General features: G+C 45.1%; 1 protein-coding gene across 1 annotated transcript in view; it reads right to left on the reverse strand.

The window, feature by feature from the left end:
* DENND2A (DENN domain containing 2A) overlaps positions 1 to 23,094 on the reverse strand; it is an 83,328-nt gene extending 60,234 nt beyond the window's left edge. Inside the window, exon 1 of the mRNA XM_073650118.1 lies at positions 22,671 to 23,094. The gene's annotated coding sequence lies outside the window, so the exon portion shown is untranslated. The remainder of the gene's footprint in view (positions 1 to 22,670) is intronic.
* Between the last annotated feature and the right edge of the window lie 1,089 nt (positions 23,095 to 24,183).

The following is a 24,183-nucleotide window of genomic DNA, read 5'->3' on the forward strand; positions in this document are numbered from 1 at the left end:
TCACCATGTAACCTGAGATAAACGGCGTCGGATGTGTCTGCTAGCCGCTTATCTCCGTTTCTCCATACACAACACATGATCAGGAATGCTGACATGTCCATGTTTTTTGGAGATAATTATCCCAAAAATTGCAAAAAAGTGAGCGTTTTCAACCAATCCGAGCTGGAACGTAAGTTTGCACTAATTTTGATGAATTTCCCACCCCCCTCTTGTTCTGACTTTGTTTTGCTCATCCTGACATAACCGTGCCCTTCCCCAGCGACCTCTAATTGTGACTTTCACCCACACACCGGACGTGATGCTTTTTCTCACGGTGAAGCGCAGGAAGTGACAGTGGTAATAACAGGAAGTGACACAGACAAAGAAACGCTGCAAAGATGTGTGCAAAATAGTAAAAACACACAGGCGAAGCTATAGGGGGGCCGAGACGGCGGTCACACCCGGGTCCTGGTGCTGAAGGACCCACGGCCATGCCGGAGGACACTGGTATTGTCAAGGGCACATAGTAGATGGCTTCCCTGGTAAAGAATTTCCTTTAGGTCCCAGGAGCCTCATGTTTCACCTCCATGTTATTCTTAGTCCCGTAGACAATGAATGGAGCGGTACTGAGCATGTGCAAAATCACATAGATCAAAGAGAGCACTTCAGAGCCACGATCTAGTGATCTGCCTCGTAGAAAGACACCAATATTGTAGGTGGCACATAGTATGTGGTTGCCATGGTAAAGAATTTCTATGAGCACCCAGGAACCTCATGTTTCGCCTCCGTGTTATTCATAGACCCATAGATAAAGAATAGAGCGGTACTGCGCATGCGCGACCATTTTATCGTTCAAAGAGGGCACTTCAGAGCTGCAATCTAGGGATCTGCCTCGTAGAAAGACACCAGTATTGTAGATGGCACATGGTAGGTGAGGGCCCTGGTAACAAATTTTTTATTAGGGCCCGGGAGCGTCATGTTTTGCCTCCGAGTTATTCTTAGTCCCATAAACAATGAATGAAGCAGTACTGCGCAAGCGCAACCATCACATAGTTCAAAGAGGGCACTTCAGAGCTCCGATCTAGGGATCTGCCTCGTAGAAAGACACCAGTATTGTAGATGGCACATGGTAGGTAAGGGCCCTCATAAAGAATTTCCATTAGGACCCAAGGGCCTCATGTTTCACCTCAGTGTTATTCTTACTCCTATAGACAATGAATGGAGCGGTACTGCGCATGCGCGACCATCACATCGATCAAAGAGAGCACTTCAGAGCTGCAATTTAGGGATCTGCCTCATAGGAAGACACCAATATTGTAAATAGCACATGGTAGATGGGGCCCTGGTAAAGAATTTCTATTAGGGCCCAGGAGTCTCATGTTTCACCTCCGTGTTATTCGTAGTCCCGTAGATAATGAATGGAGCAGTACTGCGCATGCGCAACCATCGCATCGTTCAAAGAGGGCACTTCAGAGCCCTGATCTAGGGATCTGCCATGTAGAAAGACTTCAATATTGTAGATGGCACATGGTTGGTTGGGGGCCCTGGTAACACATTTTCATTAGGACTCATGTTTCTCCTTCATATGAATGGAGCAATGGCCATGCATGCGCGAGCAATGGCCATGCATGCGCACACAGTGCCATAGACAAAGAATAGAGCGGTGTTGCACATGCGCAACCATCGTGACATTCACAGTGGGCACTTCAGAGCCCAGACCTCGGGATCGCTGCAGTGGGACCCCTAAGCAATCAGCAAGTAATCACCATTCCTGGGGATAGGTTGGGATGAACCCTTTAAAGGGGTAACGTTGTATCCTTATAAAGCTGTACAGATATGCTATTCTGGATCAAGAATGCTGGGTGACTACCAAAATAAATCATTCTCATTATTTCTTCAGTTCAGATACAGATAGTTCAATGATAAAATGATGTCTACATGCAGCCACCACTAGAGGGAGCTAAGTGTATGGGGTTCTATTATTGATTTTTCTGTTTAAACAGTAGACAGAATGCTCCCTCTAGTGGTGGCTGCAGGGAGCTGTCATTTCATCATTTCCTCATAAGTTAGCTTCCAGGTGTGACAGAAGGGGATTGGAATATAGGGTTTACCTGGGGTCACATCTGAAGTTTCCAAACAAAATAAGATTTAAAACTTAAAGGAACAATCAAAGCAAAACTGATACAGTGTGTTTTTTCTAAAACAAGACATGCTCTTAGGATCCTTCGTTGACGACCGCCCCCTTGACTTTGCACTGGGCATAACACAGCCTACCAATTTTGTCTAGTCTGTCCTTTTTAAGAAAACCTAAATCGTGTAGATTTCAGCACTTGTGATCAACTCTGCATTCGGCGCCTCATCTCCATTACACCCCACTCCTCCCCCGCACTCTTTAGGGTATGACGACATACTTCCCCTTCTGGACTAGAGCCAGGATGTGTGTATGGACACAAGCAGCTCCCAGAGACAGCGCTCCTTAGATCCCTGGACTAATATAAACAGTGTCCTTCTTACAAGAGACCCGTGAGAATAGACGAGTCTGCAGCTGCCCTTTGCTTTAGCGAATCCATTGCTCCGTTATCTACACTTAATGCCTTTACAGATACCTGTTGAGTTGGCGTCACTTAAAGGGTAATTCTATTCACAACTGATATTAACATCAATTCGTTAGTAATGGAGGGAAAACATTCTAGAAAAAACATTCGTCATTTTGATGCATCGATCGAGATTATCTCGGCAGGGTCACACTTGCCAACATTTATCATATGACAGTTAAAGCCCCTCTCATTCCATTAGGGAACACGTCCTAAAATATAAATGATCATAAATCACAACCCATTTACAATCAGATTTGCAGACTGTGCTGTGAAAATCAGAGTTTTTGATAAGTTAACAAAAAAACGGTACCGCAATGGGTCCCCACTTCAGGCCTCTTGGAAAAAGTCTCTGTCTACACTGGTGCAAGCCATGTTTGTTACAACTCTTCTGTTAGGTTTTTTTTAGTTTGCTGCTCACATGACCATTTTTCCTATTTAATCCGGCTCCGCCCTCCTGGCTTTGCTGGACTTCATTTGTATTTACTACTGTTGAGCTATCTTGTTGCTCTATTGCCGTACTCTGTTAATTTTGCTAGGTCTCTTGACCTCTTTGCTTTTTGTTGTGTGTTTGTCTTTGACTGCTACTATTTCTGCTAGGAGGTGTCCAACTTATTCCAGTCCCTAGATCTTGTAGGGATCCCTCCCCCACATCTATAGGTCTGCGTTCAGACTAGCCGAGGACTATTACATCAGACTGTCCAAAATAGAAACCACCTGGGAAATTTCACAATCACAAAAAAGAAAGACCTGGAAACTGGAGATGTTTATCACTAATCCTGAAAAACCGTAAACAGCCGACACTGGCCAAGGTGGAGGGGGACTATTATAATTATACAGACTCCAGATCAAAACTCATTGAACTAATACTGGTCCAAGACCAGACTCCCTAAATACAAACACCAGACCAGACCCCTGTCTGCTGCAGACTCCAGGAACAAGGAGAGGTGAGAATTAGACCCAAACCAGATTGGCTTTTGGTGTATGGTCTATATATTTAGCCATACGTACCCCAGACCAGAACTTAAAAATTAATATAGACCCCCAGATCAGACCACATACATAAATAGATGCAAAACTGATCCCTAAACAGTTACAGACTAAAGACCCCTTACACACAGACTCCAGGCCAGACTCCTGTTTGCTGCAGTGCTCAGGAGTGAAATATAGACCAAGGACCATACCCCCAAAATATATACAGCTGCAGAGCTCATCCCTAAACAGTTACAGAACCAAGATCATACTGCTTAAACAAATGCAGACCCTAGACCAAATCTCTCTAGCCACATACAGAGGCCATAAAGGCAAAACTAATACAAATTTCAACCAGACCACCTAAAATATAGAGACCCAGGCTAGATTCCTAAAAAGTTATCAAAATACAGTCATGGCTGAAAGTGTTGGAACCCTTGACATTGTTACAGAAAATGAAGTATTTCTCCCAAAAAATTATTGCAATTATACATGTTTTTGTGGTGCCCTGCTGCGCATTGGTGCCACAGATCCCAGAAGGGTGCATGGATGGACTTCTCCACAAGAGGCCCTCACACATTCACACACCTCCACCCTACCACCTCATACCAGAAGAGGGAGCCCATTAGGGACATATATAGGGAGGGTGGAGCCAGGCAGCTCAGTTAGTTAGTCTCTCAGACACAGAGAGGGACACAGCTCAGAGTTGAGCAGAGAGCGTGCTGACGCTCAGAGAGCAGCGAAGAGGCAGCAAGCTGGCTGCTGTGCTTAGGCGAGCCAAGGCCTACAGCACGTGTGAAGGCCTAGTGAGGGCCCTGAGTGTGGCCGAAGGCGAGAGGAGAAGGAAGAAGTAGCGAGGGGGCAGAGGAGTATACCAGGCTCACCCCAAGATAAACACCGGACACCGGGTCCGCGTCTACAGGGACTCTTCATACCCAGTAGGAACCACTGGAACCCCTGGAGAACTACAGGTCCCAGGTTCACCAAATGCTGATTGCAGTACCAGGGTTAGGAGTCATGGAGGCCCCAGCATCCAGGGAGAGTGATCTCCAAAGAGAAGGCCCTACCACCAGGTCATCAGGTGCAAGGATAGACAGTAACCAAGCTAGGCCTAGCTCCAGGCAGGTCAGAAGCTCAGAGAGTAAAGCCACGGATCAGGAGGCCCTATACCCGCTCACTGGGGAGAGTCCAAAAGTGCGCCCTTCGCCCGGAGTACCCTGGACTGTGCCTGCAACATCACCAGTAAAGGTACTGAAGCTTACCCCCGTGTGAGTGTCCGTCTTTCCTCCGGGACCGTCCTGCCGTCTCTCCCCTGCACCACCATCCATTACACCCCACGCTGCCCTGGAGCTAGCTCTACCTGTGGAGAGCCACACCACCCCTGCTGCCGTAACACCAGCTCCAGAGGACTGCTCCGCAGCGGCGGCAATGCTTAGCCGCATCCCACAGGTGGCGTCACAAACTTTCCAAATCCCCTATAAATATTCCCCTTTTTACTGAACGCCCTGGGTCATGGACCGGACCAGCCACCGTGATATTCCCCACCGGCATACACAGAGGTCCGGCTGCCGAGTACCCCACGGCCCAGGGGGCGCGTCACTTTGTTATACACTATTATTCCCTTTGTGTGTATTGGTACAACACAAAATAAAACAGAGAAAAAAGGCAAAACCACTGATTGATAGAAAGATGCTTCATTAAAATCCTCCAGAGCTGCGCTCCTCTGTATTTTTCCCACCATTTAACTCAAAACATATGATTTACTAGGCGGCCTGTGGTTACCACAAAAAACCACAAAGTGACCACAGCACGCTGGGCCGGGCACAATACGTGAAGCGTAAAGCCGTCATCGCTGGATGGCAATATGGCTGCCAGCTGGCCTACAGTCATACCTGAAAACCTATTTTAATTGAAACTATTGTTCCCTGGTTTCAGCCGTAAACCCTCCGCAGTTTTTGATGAAAAGCTCTTATATCAGTCACCACAAGGGGGAGCACTTTTAATGCCAAGAAACAATGGATACTAATCAAAGTCGATTGAATGCCAGATTGAAGAATGCTTTGTTTAAAGGGGCACACCATATCTTTTTTTTTTTTTACATGTTGATTAGAAAACATAGGGAGCTGGCGACCCTACAGATGTCAGAAATAAATGTTTCAAAGGATGGTACCAGCAGCAAAGTTTCATAATCTTACTGCTCTTACAGTAAAGAACCCTTTCCATGCTCCTTATCATGGTAAAGACAGAGACAGAAAAATGGCAATTATGATCCTGTGATGTTTGAGTGGTTTGGCAATCACTTCCTGTGGTGGTCCAGGGTGGGTTAATGATTAAAGGGGTCCTCTGGATAGTCCATAAATATCAGATTGGTCCTGGCTCCTCCACCGGTGGTGCCAAGAGTCAGACACCCACTTATCTGAAGTTCCTGATAACCCCTTTTAACACTAATGTTATAATATGACTACAGTATAGAATGAACAATGGGTTAATGGTGGTCTCCAGTAGGAAAAAAAAAACCTAAAACGTATATAGATAGGTCCAGGATTCTTTATAGGGCAGTAGCTCCAATTTTTAGATACAGAATTAACAATCTGCTTAAAAGAAAAAATTCTGTCTGCCTGCAGCCACCACTAGAGGGAGCTCACTTCATAGTGATTTATACTGCTTCCATTGAGCTCAATAATAAATCTGTATGCAGTGAGCTCCCTCTAGTGGTGCCTGAAGAAATTGTATTATTTAACTTGTGAACAGGTCAAGGAAAGTTTCTGGGTAGTAGGAACGCCCATAAATGTACTAAAAGAGTTTTTTAAGGTCAGTCTGGTAGAATGGAGGGCTTCGTGTTTGGAGCATAAGATGGAGACCAAAGCAGCCTAATACTGTCACGGCAATGCACATAGATGACATCAGATGCAGTAGGACAGACTGTTCCATATGGAAGGTCCCGGCCATGGTCCATTTCTTCACTTACACCATTTAATTTGGTTACAAATTAACAGGATCCCGGCAACAACAGATCTCATCACTGATTCTAATTCACCAACCATGGAAAAAAAATGCCTGATGTGGGTCAGGAGCATGAACCATAGCCTATAAATTACGTCATGTCTGTTCCTGTCTCTTTAATAAAATGTTTGTGCCTGTCTCTTTAAGAAAAAATGATTTAAAAAAAAACCAAAAACTGTATTTTTTATGATTATTATCTTTTAGATAATCTATCAACACTTAAAGGAACACACACACATGGCTCATGTGATACATTATCGTATGCCAAGTGCAGAATCTGAAGGGGAGGAACATGAGATATATATATATATATATATATATATATATATCGCCAGAATCAGTCTGCATGTCGTGCTTCGGCCCCCTCAGTCCCCGCTCGGAGAGCATCATAATGTAGGTGCATAGACCCTGATTTCAGCGATGTGTCACGTACTGTGCTGCTTGCTGTAGTTTCAATAAAATCACTGTTTTATCTGCTCCAGATCTACCTGTTCGCTGAGTGTAGAGCTCTGTATAACTCCGCCTCCACACCACTGATTGGTATACACAGGCAGAAAGCTGCCAATCAGTGCTGGGGGCGTGGTTAAACTACCTGGCAGCAGGTGAACTAGTCCTCTAGTGATAATCTCTTGCTGATAAAACACTGATTTTACCAAAACTACAATAATCAGCCCAGTAAGTGAAACATCGTTGATATCAGGGTCCCTGCCCCTACACTATGCTGCTCTCAGATTACATATCAAAAACCTGGCGACAAGTTACCTTTAAACTTAGAAAAATATTTATTTCATGCCCAAAGAAGGCTAACATTGAGCCTTTCTCTAGATAGATAATTATTAGAAATACTAGATGGTGGCCCGATTCTAACGCATCGGGCATTCTAGAATATGTATGCGGCCGATGGGGCGCAATTAGCAGAGCGGCGTTTAAATTTGGTGGCAATATCGGTGATTGGTCGCGGGCGGCGGCCGTGACCAATCAGCAGAGCGATGCAGAGCGGGGTTTAAATTTGGCCCCAAAGTCGCTGATTAGTCGCGTCTGACGGCCGCGACCAATCAGCGATTTTAGCGCAAAATTTAAACAACGCTCTGCATCGCTCTGCTGATTGGTCGCGGTCGCCTGCCTCGACCAATCAGCAGAGCGTTGTTTAAATTTAAACAACGCTCTGTTGATTGGTCGCGGCCGTCAGGCACGACTAATCAGCGACTTTGGGGCCAAATTTAAACCCCGCTCTGCATCACTCTGCTGATTGGTCGCGGTCGCCTGCCTCGACCAATCAGCAGAGCGTTGTTTAAATTTGGCGCCAAAATCGCTGATTAGTCGTGACAGCGACCAATCAGCAAAGAGGTGTTTAAATTTGGCGACAATACTGCTGATTGGTCGGCGACCGCGACCAATCAGCAGAGCGGGGTTTAAATTTGGCGCCAAAATCGCTGATTAGTCGTGGCTGACGGCCGCGACCAATCAGCAGAGCGTTGTTTAAATTTTGTGCCAATACTGCTGATTGATCTCGGCCAGCGACCGCGATCAATCAGCAGAGCGTTGTTTAAATTTGGCGCCAATCTCGCTGATTGGACGCGTCTGGCGTCCGCGACCAATCAGCAGAGCGGTGTTTAAATTTGGCGCCAAGCTCGCTGATTGGTCGTGGCTGGCGTCCGCGACCAATTAGCACAGCAGTGTTTAAATGTGGTGGCAAGATTGGTGATTGGTCGCAGCCGCTATTTAAATGTGGCGCCCAAATCGGTGATTGGTCGCGGGCAGCGGCCGCGACCAATCAGCAGAGCGGTGTTTAACTTTAGCGCCAAGATCACTGATTGGTCGCGTGCGGAGAGCGCGACCAATCAGCGAATCGTATTGGTGAGGAGCGGGGAGCGGAATTGTATTAGTGAGGACCGGGGAACGCCGCTGCCTGTACCGCTACTTCCGCTGCAAGAACCCGGGACATCAGCGACTGCTCGCAGCAGAAGTATCCCGACCCGCAGCGCCGCTTCCCGGTCCTCCCTTCACACCCTAGCCGCTGATGTCCCCACAGTATCCGCATGGTGTTACAAAGGTCCGGACATTTGTGTTAAAAATCGCTGATTGGTTGCTGGCGCTGCCCGCGACCAATCACCGATTTGGGCGCCAAATTTAAATATCGGCCGCGACCAATCACCGATCTTGGCTCCACATTTAAACACCGCTGTGCTGATTGGTCGCCGACGCTGGGCGCGACCAATCACCGATTTTGGCGCCACATTTAAATAGTGTCCACGACCATCAGTACAGCGGTGTTTAAATCTGGAGCCAAGATCGGTGATTGGTCGCGGCCGATATTTAAATTTGGCGCCCAAATCGGTGATTGGTCGCGGGCAGCGCCAGCAACCAATCAGCGATTTTTAACACAAATGTCCGGATCTTTGTAACACCATGCGGATACTGTGGGGACATCAGCGGCTAGGGTGTCGAGGGAGGACCGGGGAGCGGCGCTGCGGGTCGGGATACTTCTGCTGCGAGCGCCCTCTCATGTGCCGGGTTCTCGCAGCGGAAGTACCCGCACAGGCAGCGCCGCTGACATCCATGCGGCTAGGGTGTGAAGGGAGGAACGGGGAGCGGCGCTGACATCCAATTGGTCGCGGCCGCTATTTAAATGTGCCACACAAATCGGTGATTGGTCGCGGTCTTGGCCCGCGACCAATCACTGATCTTGCGGCTAAAGTTAACCACTACAGTGCTGATTAGTCGCGGATGCTGCCCGCGACCAATCATTGATTTGGGCACCAAATTTAAATATCGGCCGCGACCAATCACCGCTCTTGGCTCCAAATTTAAACACCGCTGTGCTGATTGGTCGCGGTCGATATTTAAATTTGGCGCCCAAATCGGTGATTGGTCGCGGGCAGCGTCTGCGACCAATCAGTACAGCGGTATTAACTTTTGCGCTAAGATCAGTGATTGGTCGGGTCCGAAGACCGCGACCAATCATCGAATCGTCTTGGTGAGGACCGGGGAGCGGCGCTGCCTGTGCGGCTACTTCCGCTGCGAGAACCCGGGACATAGCGGGCGGTCGCAGCAAAAGTATCCCGACCCGCAGCGCCGCTCCCCGGTCCTCCCTTCCGCATGGATGTCAGCGACGCCGGCGGTCCTTCCGCTGCTACCGGCCGGGAGATGAGCGCCTCGCGCCGCTCATCTCCCGGCTGCATCTCCGTCCTGCAGATGGGTCCGGCGGTCGGGTCCGCTGCCGGACCAATGAGCGACGTGGGATTTCCTGGACAGACAGAAAGACAGACAGACTGGATAAGACAATTATATAGTAGATAGATAGTGGAATGATAAAAAGACAGACAGGTACTAGGCCAATAGATAAAGGGATACATGATAAATAGATAATACATTTAGAGATTAATAGATTGATAATAGATAATAGATAGATGATAGATAATAGATAGATAATAGATAGATAATAGATAGATGATAGATAGATGATATATAATAGATAGATGATAGATAATAGATAGATAATAGATGATATATAATAGATGATAGATAGATAATAGATGATAGATGATAGATAATATATAATAGATAGATAATAGATAGATAATAGATAGATAATAGATGATAGATAATATATAATAGATAGATGATAGATAGATGATAGATAGATGATAGATAGATGATGGATAGATAGCGGGGGTGGGGTGGGGGGGGCATTCTTGCACCCTTTGCTCCTGTCCTACAGGTTAACCCTTTACTTTCCGGACAGAGCAGAGGCGTATGGGTGCGGAGCGGTGGCACATCTGTCTGTACCTGGCTCTGGATTCCCGGGGGCCCAGGAATGCGCTCGCAGCGTCAGATTACCTCCTTCCAGAGGCCTTAACAAAAAAAAAAAAAACTGAAAGAAAAAAAAAAAAGCGTAAAAAAAAAAAATGAGTAACCTATATTTTGGGCTGAATTTATTACACCCTCCTCTTCTCCTCCGTTCCTGGAAGAGATTTGGCCTTCCTTGGGTTTTCCACTTGGGATACTAGTTCTTGGAAAACCTGCAGGTCTTCAATCAGTCCTCAAAACAGTTCCAGATTTTTTAATTCCCTTTGCAGGAGCCTGAGCGGAGGAGGGGGCGATTAACCCTTCACAGGCCTGCACATTGATGGAGCGGCAAAATGGCCCATCTAACTACACAACTTCTGACTTTCTAAGAATGGGATGGAAGAGGATCCCCTTATTGGCGAGAAACACCTTCTTAGTAAATACGTAGGTCCCGATGAAGGAACGATCCTCCCTCCATTGTTCTTCCTGTCAATGTATAAATAAATTGGTAACTGGGAGCCACCATTATCCTTGTCCCTTTTAAACACATTGTCCGCAGTATCAAGGACACCCTACATTTCCAGGAGGAACAACAGAGGAACGACCATTCGGAATACCTTGTGTCTCATCCTGTCAATTTGGACATTTGGGGAATATAAAAAGATAATACAGGGACCACTATCTGTCACTGCGGGGACTTAACAGGTCTTTGTCATGATCGCATCCTTTACAACATCCCCACTTCCGGAACTTTTCCTGCCCCCTTATCTGACGTCGGGGGGTCCGCACATTGTATTGTCTCGTGATATTTTTTTTTAGTTGTTGGGAGAGAAAATGAGTGCAAATATAGAAACCGAATGAGACGATCAATAGGAGGATGATCCGCTATCAGGTAGCCCTCCATCCACCTCCACCCCGATTAGTCGTGAGAAAATGAGGGCAATTATGACTATTTATGAAGGCAGGCATAGAGAGCGTATCAGATATCACTAAGCTTTCCCAGACTCCTGAATGGCAGAAATATTTTCAATCCTTTACGGGCTGCAGTACCAGGCACAACCTGTGGGTAAAAGTGGCGCTGTTTCTAAAATAAAAAAAATTCTAATTGACATAACGTGAAGCTACGGTGACACAGACCTTCCATGACTTTCCGCCACTCCTGAACTCAGGAAATCTATTTACCGCCATTTCTGTAAATCCAGCCAATAGGAAGTCACCTTTCTGAACCCGGTGAAGTCACATCGTTTGGCAGCCATTTCTAATTAGCAGTGAAAGGTTTGTAACATACAGCAGATCAAGTTCCATAGGGAAGAATTTGGATCTGCTTCTCATTACGTCATGTATTTCCTCTTCTCCAAATAAAAAAACCTGCCATATATATCCACTAAGTATACCGCCAAAAGTATATGAAGACCTGACCACCTGTATGAGCTTGTCAGAAGTCCTACTATAGATCCAATGGTGTCAGTATGGAGTTGGGCCCATGTATCCACTTCCCTGGGATGACTTTGCACAGGGTGGGGTATAACAGCCTTATTGTTTGGGGTACGGTAGGCAATGAGTAGAGCGTTCATGAGCTCCATGCTTGAGTGGTCTCAGGACCTCCATTCTTGTGATTCCTGGTCGGACCCTTCACAATCGGAAACTTATGGATCATATCGTATATCAGGTGGTAAGTTTTTGATCGTGTGGAACCCAACTATCAAAGAATAGAGCTGGAGTGCCCATGCGCAACCTGCGCTCCATTCATAAAGGGGTTTCATGACCTCTTTCTTGTAATCACTAGGAGTCCCAGTGTTCGGACCCTCCACAATCAGAAACTTATGGATCATATCGTATATCAGGTGGTAAGTTTTTGATCGGGTGGAACCCAACTATCAAAGAATAGAGCTGGAGTGCCCATGCGCAACCTGCGCTCCATTCATAAAGGGGTTTCATGACCTCTTTCTTGTAAATCACTAGGAGTCCCAGTGTTCGGACCCTCCACAATCAGAAACTTATGGATCATATCGTATATCAGGTGGTAAGTTTTTGATCGGGTGGAACCCAACTATCAAAGAATAGAGCTGGAGTGTCCATGCGCAACCTGTGCTCCATTCATAAAGGGGTTTCATGACCTCTTTCTTGTAATCACTAGGAGTCCCAGTGTTCGGACCCTCCACAATCAGAAACTTATGAATCATATCTCATAGATCGGTCATACGTTTCTCATCGCATGGGGCCAGACCTCTCTCTCTGTTAGTCCCATAGACAATGAGCATAGAGTGAGCAGGCACAACCTGTGCTCCATTCGTAAAGTATCATATGGAGAAATTTTAATATTGACATTTTAACATGACTCTTAAAGGGGTTTGTAGCTCCATAGTGAGTAGTGCAACAGAGAATAACCAGTTTTTCGGTGCCACGTGCCTCAGCACTCGGTGGCTCGCTCAGTGAGTTTTCCTGGTCTGCCGCTACATGGCTCGGTTTTTGTCACTCCTAGACTCATCCACTTCACAATCATAGCACTTACACCAGATCGAGGCAAGTCCAGCAGATCAGAACTTTCAAAAACTGACTAGTGGATAAGATGACATCCTGTAACAGTGCCATAGTTTCCGATAGCTTGTCCGATAGATCCTGTGCTCCACAAATGGCAGAATTTCCTGCGTCAGCATGAGACCAGTGCTGTGTGTGAAGGGGGCTGGCTGATTGATTATTTCAATAACTAAGCTGGCCCCCTTCAGTCTATGTATTGGCTGAAGAAAGAGGCTGGCTCGCATAGTTATGGAAATATGGTGCATATACACTGCTCAAAAAAATAAAGGGAACACTTAAACAACAGAATATAACTCCAAGTAAATCAAACTTCTGTGAAATCAAACTGTCCACTTAGGAAGCCACACTGACTGACAATCAATTTCACATGCTGTTGTGCAAATGGAATAGACAATAGATGGAGATTATTGGCAATTATCAAGACACCCTCAATAAAGGAGTGGTTCTGCAGGTGGGGACCACAGACCACATATCAGTACCAATGCTTTCTGGCTGAAGTTTTGGTCACTTTTGAATGTTGGTTGTGCTTTCACACTCGTGGTAGCATGAGACGGACTCTACAACCAAAAGAAGTTGCTCAGGTAGTGCAGCTCATCCAGGATGGCACATCAATGCGATCTGTGGCAAGAAGGTTTGCTGTGTCTGTCAGCGTAGTGTCCAGAGGCTGGAGGCGCTACCAGGAGACCGGCCAGTACACCAGGAGACGTGGAGGGGGCCGTAGGAGGGCAACAACCCAGCAGCAGGACCACTACCTCCGCCTTTGTGCAAGGAGGAACAGGAGGAGCACTGCGAGAGCCCTGCAAAATGACCTCCAGCAGGCCCCAAATGTGCATGTGTCTGCACAAACGGTTAGAAACCGACTCCATGAGGGTGGTATGAAGGCCTGACGTCCACAGATGGGGGTTGTGCTCACAGCCTAACACCGTGCAGGACGCTTTGCATTTGCTACAGAACACCAGGATTGGCAAAGTCGCCACTGGCGCTCTATGCTCTTCACAGATGAAAGCAGGTTCACACTGAGCACATGTGACAGACGTGACAGAGTCTGGAGACAGCGTGGAGAGTGATCTGCTGCCTGCAACATCCTTCAGCATGACCGGTTTGGCAGTGGGTCAGTAATGGTGTGGGGTGGCATTTCTTTGGAGGGCCGCACAGCCCTCCATGTGCTCTCCAGAGGTAGCCTGACTGCCATTAGGTACCGCAGTGAGATCGTCAGACCCCTTGTGAGACCATATGCTGGTGCGGTTGCACCACAGACTGTCCAGGAGTTGGCGGTTGCTTTAGTCCGGGTCTGAGAGGAGATCCCACAGGAGACCATCCGCAATCTTAAGAGCATGCCTAGGTGTTGTAGGGAGGTCATAAAGGCACGTGGAGGCCACACACAATATTGAGCCTCATTTTGACTTGTTTTAAGGACATTACATCAAAGTTGGATCAGCCTGTAGTGTGTTTCTCCACTTTAATTTTGGGGGTGACTCCAAATCCAGGCCTCCATTGGTTAATAAATTTGATTTCCATTGATCATTTTTGTATGATTTTGTTGTCAGCACATTCAACTTTGTACAGAACAAAGTATTCAATGAGAATATTTCATTCATTCAGATCTCGGATATGTTATTTGAGTGTTCCCTTTATTTTTTTGAGCAGTGTACAATAAATACAGGCTAAGTAGGTTGCACCATATGGAACTAGAGAATGAAGCTTGATAAGAGACCTTCTAAGAACATTGAGAAGATCAGAACTTAATTTTTTGTTCAGGACCAATATGAGGGCCCTGTAGATGCTGTGGACCCGAAGACCCCACTTTCCCCAGCTCAGGAGATGAAGACGATTTTGCAATATGACAAGGAGACCCACAGGGCGATAGACCCAATTCCAAGGCTAGACCGATTTTCTCTTTTACAAGGGTTGGTAAAGCTGTTCCAAGATGGAAGGATGTGGTAGTATAGCTCAGCACCAGGGGGTCCCTAACTTGTTTTGTTTTTTGATGCCCCACCTGACCATGTAAGCTCCATCTCCACAGCTGGTGTAGACCACCTGTAAGAACTCCATGTTGACAGATCTTCCTGATGTTGAACCTGAGAACCCAAGAGCTGGGTCATTGTGGGCCAGTTGTCCATCTCATCCAGTGCTTGATAACCATACAGAATACCAATCCAGATTGGTAAAGGCCCACCCATCCCCTGTAGCATCGGCCCAGCATTGCCAAGTTCTGGAGTTGGCCTTTCCCAGATCCCATCCACTTTCACCACAGACACAAAATACAAGTCAGTTATTGAAACTGATCTTCTTTGGCGAATTGGTCTCGTACCCAACCACTCACACTCCTGGGCGGCAAATCGAAATAATGACCCTGACATGTGGTAACAAAGGACATCTCAGCGAATAAACAGATTTATTGTTTAGGAGTCCTGAACTCTTATAGGTATTCACCAAGCTCTTCAAGAGGTTTTCCCACTACATACAGTACCATTGGAGAGGTGATAAATTTATGACCACTGGGGTTCCAATTGATCATGAGAACATGGGTTCCCAAAGTCTCCTGTGTGAATGTGCCACCACCACTCCATTCACTTATATAGGACTTTTAGAGACAGCTGAGCCACCGGTACCATAAAAGTGAATGGAATCACATATAAATGAGTGGTCAACATGCTCATTTAGGACCTTCGATATTGGGACCGGTGGAGGTCCCAGTGGGAAAACCCCTTTAATATCTGCTATGATTCACTCTGTTCACTACTTCACTGTATGACGGTAAAAGGTACTTAAGGCAAAGGTTAGAAAAGTGAGCCAAGTCCTACGTCCACGGCCCATCAGCCAGGGAATTATACACCGGGCCACAAAAACACAGAGTCTACCGGCAGGATGTCCTCCAGTGTAATCAGTCAGAAAAGAAGAGAATCTCGGAAACGCGAAGCTGCCCATTTCAGCTAATTTCCCGACACGTGATGCAACTCAAAACTTAACACTATAAAATCTTAAAGGGGAACTCTACAGAAAATCCTTAGTTTTTCACTTTTTAATAAAAATAGTAGAGCTCTTTCTATGACCAAGGTGGTGTGGGTCCAAGGAGCTAGGAGCTTGTGTAGCTGAGATGCTGACTCCTGTGCAACAGGTAAGTGCAAAACCAAGTTAAGGAGTCAGGTGTTTTGCACTTACCCTATGTGGAGGGCTATTTGTGGGGCCATCATACTATGTGGAGGGCTATTTGTGGGGCCATCATACTACGTGGAGGGCTATTTGTGGGGCCATCATACCATGTGGAGGGCTATTTGTGGGGCCATCATACCATGTGGAAGGCTATTTGTGGGGCCTTCATACTATGTGAAGAGCTATTCATGGGGCCATTATACTATGTGGAGGGCTATTTGTAGGGCCATCATACTATATACAGGGCTACTTGTGAGGCCATCATACTATGTGGAGGGCTATTTGTGGGGCCATCATACCATGTGGAAGGCTATTTGTGGGGCCTTCATACTATGTGAAGAGCTATTCATGGGGCCATTATACTATGTAGAGGGCTATTTGTAGGGCCATCATACTATATACAGGGCTACTTGTGAGGCCATCATACTATGTGGAGGGCTATTTGTGGGGCCATCATACCATGTGGAAGGCTATTTGTGGGGCCTTCATACTATGTGAAGAGCTATTCATGGGGCCATTATACTATGTAGAGGGCTATTTGTAGGGCCATCATACTATATACAGGGCTACTTGTGAGGCCATCATACTATGTGGAGGGCTATTTGTGGGGCCATCATACCATGTGGAAGGCTATTTGTGGGGCCTTCATACTATGTGAAGAGCTATTCATGGGGCCATTATACTATGTAGAGGGCTATTTGTATGGCCATCATACTATATACAGGGCTACTTGTGAGGCCATCATACTATGTGAAGGGCTATTTGTGGGGCCAACATACGATGTGGAAGACTATTTCTGGGGCCATCATACTATGCACAGGGCTACTTGTGAGGCCATCATACTATGTGGACGGCTATTTGTGGGGGCAATTATACTACGTGGAAGGCTATTTATCGGGCCATCATACCATGTGGAAGGCTATTTGTGGGGCCATCATACTATGTGGAAGGCTATTTGTGGGGCCATCATACCATGTGGAGGGCTATTTGTGGGGCCAACATACCATGTGGAGGGAGGGCTATTTGTGGGGCCATCGTACTATGTGAAGGGATATTTGTGGGGCCATCATACTATGTGGAGGACTATTTGTGGTGCAATCATACTATGTGGAGGACTATTTCTGGGGCCATCATACTATGTGGAGGGCTATTTGCGGGGCCATCACACTATGTGGAAGGCTATTTGTGGGGCCATCACACTATGTGGAGGGCTATTTGTGGGGCCATCATACTATGTGGAGGGCTATTTCTGGAGCCATCATACTATGTGGAGGACTATTTGTGGGGCCATAATTCTATGTGAAGAACTATTTGTGGGGCCATCATTCTATGTGGAGGACTATTTGTGGGGCCATCACACTATGTGGAGGACTATTTGTGGGGCCATCATTCTATGTGGAGGACTATTTGTGGGGCCATCACACTATGTGGAGGACTATTTGTGGGGCCATCACGCTATGTGGAGGACTATTTGTGGGGCCATCACACTATGCGGAGGACTATTTGTGGGGCCATCATTCTATGTGGAGGACTATTTGTGGGGCCATCACACTATGTGGAGGACTATTTGTGGGGCCATCATTCTATGTGGAGGACTATTTGTGGGGCCATCATTCTATGTGAAAGACTATTTGTGGGGCCATCACGCTATGTGGAGGACTATTTGTGGGGCCATCACACTATGCGGAGGACTATTTGTGGAGCCATTATGTAGCAGATTACTATTGCGCCCCCTAGAGTAAAGAAAATGGCAGAGCTCATTGTTAATTGGTCGCTCCTCTAAGCAGGTGACCACATAATCCCGACCCTGTCAGCTATACAACCCTGACGATTACATGAAATAAGAAGGTAATACGGGTCCTTGCCTTCTACTTGTAACCATTAACAACAATGGAACAGCGCCATCTAGAGGCTACATTTTTGTGAAAAGAATCATAATCAATGGAAGCCTTTAAGATGCTACTGTCTACGAGATGTGAAACGCGTCCCATTCCCCACCGACACACTATATATTATGAATGGAAGAAAGGAAAGAAGAAAGGAAAGAAGATGCCTTGCCATCTTATTGCCACATCAAGTCAGGGCATAAATGTAGGGAATATGGCAAGGCATGTACTGGATGCCAGGGTGACGCCCAAGTCACTCTGCCCTGGCCGAAGTATTTAGATGTAGGACTAGTGCCAGAAACTGAACCTTTGCTCCTAGGAGATAGTCTAGCCCAGCTGTCAGATGTAGCAGAGCACATTGTAAGATGCAGCAGATGGAGGGTATATGAAGTTGTCAAATGTAGTTGATATAGTACCCAAGTTTCAAAGTATGCAGTTAGAAGATGGGTGTAGCAGATCTGAGGTTGCCAGATTGGTCAGGTAAGGGCCGCTCAACAGATATAAGACAGAGTAGAATGGAGACTGTCAGGCAGAGCAGTTATAGCATACACATAGCAGAGCAAAGCCTGTCTGATAGACACAGTCCATCTGGAATGATGTAGCAGAGCTGGGATTGATGGAGCACATATACGATTATCAGATGTAGCAGAGCTGGGATTGATGGAGCATATATATACGATTATCAGATGTAGCAGAGCTGGAATTGATGAAGCAGCTACACGATTATCAGATGTAGCAGAGCTGGGATTGATGTAGCAGATATACGATTATCAGATGAAGCAGAGCTGGGATTGATGGAGCATATATACGATTATCAGATGTAGCAGAGCTGGAATTGATGAAGCAGCTACACGATTATCAGATGTAGCAGAGCTGGGATTGATGTAGCAGATATACGATTATCAGATGAAGCAGAGCTGGGATTGATGGAGCATATATACGATTATCAGATGTAGCAGAGCTGGAATTGATGAAGCAGCTACACGATTATCAGATGTAGCAGAGCTGGGATTGATGTAGCAGATATACGATAGGCAGATGCAGCAGAGTTGAGATTGACGGAGCAGATATACGATTATCAGATGAAGCAGAGCTGGGATTGATGGAGCAGATATACGATTATCAGATGTAGCAGTGCTGAGATTGATGGAGCATATATACGATTATCAGATGTAGCAGAGCTGGAATTGATGAAGCAGCTACACGATTATCAGATGTAGCAGAGCTGGGATTGATGTAGCAGATATACGATAGGCAGATGCAGCAGAGTTGAGATTGATAGAGCAGATATACGATTATCAGATGAAGCAGAGCTGGGATTGATGGAGCAGATATACGATTATCAGATGTAGCAGAGCTGGGATTGATGGAGCATATATATGATTATCAGATGTAGCAGAGCTGGAATTGATGAAGCAGATATACGATTATCAGATGTAGCAGAGCTGGGATTGATGTAGCAGATATACAATGGGCAGATGCAGCAGAGTTGAGATTGTTAGAGCAGATATACGATTATGAGATGTAGCAGAGCTGGGATTGATGGAGCAGATATACAATTGTCAGATGTAGCAGTGCTGAGATTGATGGAGCATATATACGATTATCAGATTTAGCAGAGCTGGAATTGATGAAGCAGATATACGATTATCAGATGTAGCAGAGCTGGGATTGATGGAGCATATATACGATTATCAGATTTAGCAGAGCTGGAATTGATGAAGCAGATATACGATTATCAGATGTAGCAGAGCTGGGATTGATGGAGCATATATATGATTATCAGATGTAGCAGAGCCGGAATTGATGAAGCAGATATACGATTATCAGATGTAGCAGAGCTGGGATTGATGTAGCAGATATACAATGGGCAGATGCAGCAGAATTGAGATTGTTAGAGCAGATATACGATTATGAGATGTAGCAGAGCTGGGATTGATGGAGCAGATATACAATTGTCAGATGTAGCAGAGCTGAGATTGATGGAGCAGATATACGATTGTCAGATGCAGCAGAGCTGAGATGGATGGATCAGATATACAATTATCAGATGAAGCAGAGCTGGGATTGATGGAGCAGATATACAATTGTCAGATGTAGCAGAGCTGAGATTGATTGAGCAGATATACGATTGTCAGATGCAGCAGAGCTGAGATGGATGGATCAGATATACAATTATCAGATGAAGCAGAGCTGGGATTGATGGAGCAGATATACAATTGTCAGATGTAGCAGAGCTGAGATTGATTGAGCAGATATACGATTGTCAGATGCAGCAGAGCTGAGATGGATGGATCAGATATACAATTATCAGATGTAGCAGAGCTGGGATTGATGGAGCAGATATACGATTATCAGCTGAAGCAAAGCTGGGATTGATGAAGCAGATATACGATTATCAAATGTAGCAGAGCTGGAATTGATGGAGCAGAGATACGATTATCAAATGCAGCAGAGCACATATTGATGGAGCAGATATACGATTGTCAGATGCAGCAGAGCCAAGATTGATGGAGCAGATATATGATTATCAGGTGTAGCAGAGCTGGGATTGATGGAGCAGATATACAATTATCAGATGTAGCAGAGGTGAGATTGATGGAGCAGATATACGATTGTCAGATGCAGTAGTTCTGAGATTGTATGATGCAGTAGATCTAATTTAGCCAGTTGAGATTGTATGTAGTTATAAGACAGATGTAGTAGTGTTGAGATTGTTGCAGAGCTGAGATTGTCAAAAGCCTGAGCTGTTAAGAGACTGTCAGTTGTACAAGGTTCAAGATTTTCTGAAGGAGCAGATATGAGAATGTCAGATGTAGCAGAGCCAAGACTGATGGAGCAGAGCTGAGGATACCTTGCAGAGCAGATATAGTAGTGTTGACAATCTATTGGAAATGAGAATGTCGGATGTAGCAGAACTGAGATTGTTCAACGGAGCAGATTTAAGACTGTCAAATACAGCAGAGCTAATATTGCTACATGTGGCAGAAATAAGACTGACAGATGATATAACACTGTTAAATGCAGCAGAGCTGAGAGTGTCAGCTGGGACTGAAATAAGATTGTCAGATGCAGCAGAGCTGAGCTTGTCCAGTGGAACAGATGTAAGAGTGTCAGATGTAGCAGAGCTGGGCTTGTCCAGTGTAACAGATATGATTGTCAAATGTAGCAGAGCTGAGCTTGTCCAGTGAGCAGATGTAAGATGGTCTGATGTAGCAGAGCTGGGCTTGTCCAGTGGAATAGATATAATTGCCAGATGTAGCAGAGCTGAGCTTGTCCAGTGGAATAGATATGATTGTCAGATGTAGCAGAGCTGAGCTTGTCCAGTGGAATAGATATGATTGTCAGATGAAGCAGAGCTGGACTTGTCCACTGGATTTGATATGATTGTCAGATGAAGCAGAGCTGGACTTGTCCACTGGATTTGATATGATTGTCAGATGAAGCAGAGCTGGACTTGTCCACTGGATTTGATATGATTGTCAGACGTAGCAGAGCTGGGCTTGTCCAGTGAATAGATATATGACTGTCAGATGAAGCAGAGCTGGGCTTGTTCAGTGGAGCAGATGTAAGATGGTCAGATGTAGCAGAGCTGGGCTTGTCCACTGGATTTGATATGATTGTCAGATGTAGCAGAGCTGGGCTTGTCCAGTGGAATAGATATGATTGTCAGACGTAGCAGAGCTGGGCTTGTCCAGTGAATAGATATATGACTGTCAGATGAAGCAGAGCTGGGCTTGTTCAGTGGAGCAGATGTAAGATGGTCAGATGTAGCAGAGCTGGGCTTGTCCACTGGATTTGATATGATTGTCAGATGTAGCAGAGCTGGGCTTGTCCAGTGGAATAGATATGATTGTCAGATGTAGCAGAGCTGGGCTTGTCCAGTGGAGCAGATATGATTGTCAGATGTAGCAGAGCTGGGCTTGTCCAGTGGATTTGGTATAAGATTGTCAGATGTAGCAGAGCTGGGCTTGTCCAGTGGAGCAGATATGATTGTCAGATGTAGCAGAGCTGGGCTTGTCCAGTGGATTTGGTATAAGATTGTCAGATGTAGCAGAGCTGGGCTTGTCCAGTGGAGCAGATATGATTGTCAGATGTAGCAGAGCTGGGCTTGTCCAGTGGATTTGGTATAAGATTGTCAGATGTAGCAGAGCTGAGCTTGTCCAGTGGAGCAGATATGATTGTCAGATGTAGCAGAGCTGGGCTTGTCCAGTGGATTTGGTATAAGATTGTCAGATGTAGCAGAGCTGGGCTTGTCCAGTGGAGCAGATATGATTGTCAGATGTAGCAGAGCTGAGCTTGTCCAGTGAACAGATATAAGATTGTCAGATGTAGCAGAGCTGAGCTTGTCCACTGGATTTGATATGATTGTCAGATGTAGCAGAGCTGAGCTTGCCCAGTGGTACAGATGTAAGAATGTCAGATGTAGCAGAGCCGATATTGTCAGAAATAACATATAATCTCGCCAGAGCTGACTGAGTCACCAGCAATTATTTCCAACTCTTTAAAAGTTATGATAACTCGCAAAAAACTCACCTGCAGTCCTACGTAACCCCCCAAATCCTCCTATTCAACACAATCCCACCCGATTTTCACCCAATTTTCTCTGTTCTCACGAGACTGACAAACTTTCCCCCAACTTTTCCTTTGTTTTTTAAACTCCGCATCCATAAAAGAGATACAAAAAACATAAAAAGGAAACAACACAAAATAATACAAAGTGTAAAAAAAAAACAATAGAAAACAGCAGAAATACCTCTGTTAAAACCCAGGGAGCCACTTCCTTCTCTTCCTCCCTCATCTTGTGTAACTTGAGAAAAAAGCAGGGATGGGAATCAGCATCTGGATCCATCCCCTCCTCCTCCTCCTCCTCCTCTTCTTCGTCCCTTTTGTTAAACTTCCAAATCCTCTTAGAAGACGGAAAAAAACTTTTCCCCCTGCCCTGAAATCTTCTTCTTCCTCTCCTTCAGAGTAAATGGCCGGAGGCTGCCTGATCCCTACTCTTCCCCAGCGGCCTCCCCTCCTCCATACATCCTGTAGCCTTTATTTCCCTGTTGATAATGGATATTTTTTTTTTCCTCTGATTGCTGGAAATTCTTCTGCTCCCTCTGCCTCTGTCTCTTTCTCTGTTTCCTCCTCTCTCTCCTCCTCCTCCTGCTTCCCACCCTGCAAGCCTGACCCATTCTGACTTCTTCATCTGCAGCTGGCTGGGGAAAGGTTCTATCTCTATGGCAACCGGTAGCCCCCTGAATACAGGATGGGCCTTACAGTTGGGGGGGGGGGTAAATTAACAATTTTTGCTCCAATGGGGGGACCAGAAGAAAATACAACCGGGATCATCCCTGGGAAATAATGACAATTATTATTATTAATTTTTTTAATTTTTTTTTTTTTTGGGGGGGGGGGGAGGAGGGGTAGTTTTCAAAGTGGGGTTCAATAGTCCAACCGGCTGCTGTTGTTGGGACCCCCTACGTAACACGCAAATTAATTGGCATCATTAAAATAAAATTAAAAAAAATCATAGAATAGGTAAAACTGTAAACAAAAAAGTAACAAAATAACAATAAATAAATAAAAGGATACAAAAAAGTTTCATTCATGGTGTTCAGAGCTGGGTGGAATGCAAAAAAAAACAATTTTTTTCTCATAAAAAATAGGAAAAAAAAGTAGCAAAATTACAATAAATAAATAAAAGAATAAAAAAAGTTCACGGTTTTCGGAAGTTGGGTGGATTGAAAAAAAAAATGTGGGTTTTTTTTTTCCGGTAAAAAAAATATTTAAAAGGAAAAAAAAAAATTGTAACCCAAAATAGTAATAAAATCACATAAAAAAATAAATAAAAGAATACAAAAAGTTTCATTCATGGTGTTCAGAGCTGGGTGGATTGCAAAAAAAAAAATTTGCTTTTTTTTTTCCATAAAACTTTTTTTATTTACAAGAAAAAAAAAAATAAACAAAAAAGTAACAAAATCACAAAAAAATAAATAAATAAAAATAATAATAAATGAATATAAGAATACAAAAAGTTTCATTCATGGTTTTTGGAGCTGGGTGGATTGCAAAAAAAAAGTGTTTTTTTTCTTACTTTCTATATTTTCATTTATTTTCTTATTTGAAAATAATTTTTCGGACAGGTAAAAAAAAATATTTATAAAATATGAAAAAAAAAAAGAAAATATGATGGTAATTGAATAATTTTAATTCCATTCAGCATGTGATTAGTGAAGCCGGTGATTGTCTGCAGCGGTCACGTGAATGATCCACGGGTG

The sequence above is a fragment of the Phyllobates terribilis genome, unplaced genomic scaffold (genome assembly GCF_046119375.1).
Source record: "Phyllobates terribilis strain yellow unplaced genomic scaffold, ASM4611937v1 Scaffold_10__3_contigs__length_209671492, whole genome shotgun sequence".
Taxonomy (NCBI): Eukaryota; Metazoa; Chordata; class Amphibia; order Anura; family Dendrobatidae; genus Phyllobates; species Phyllobates terribilis.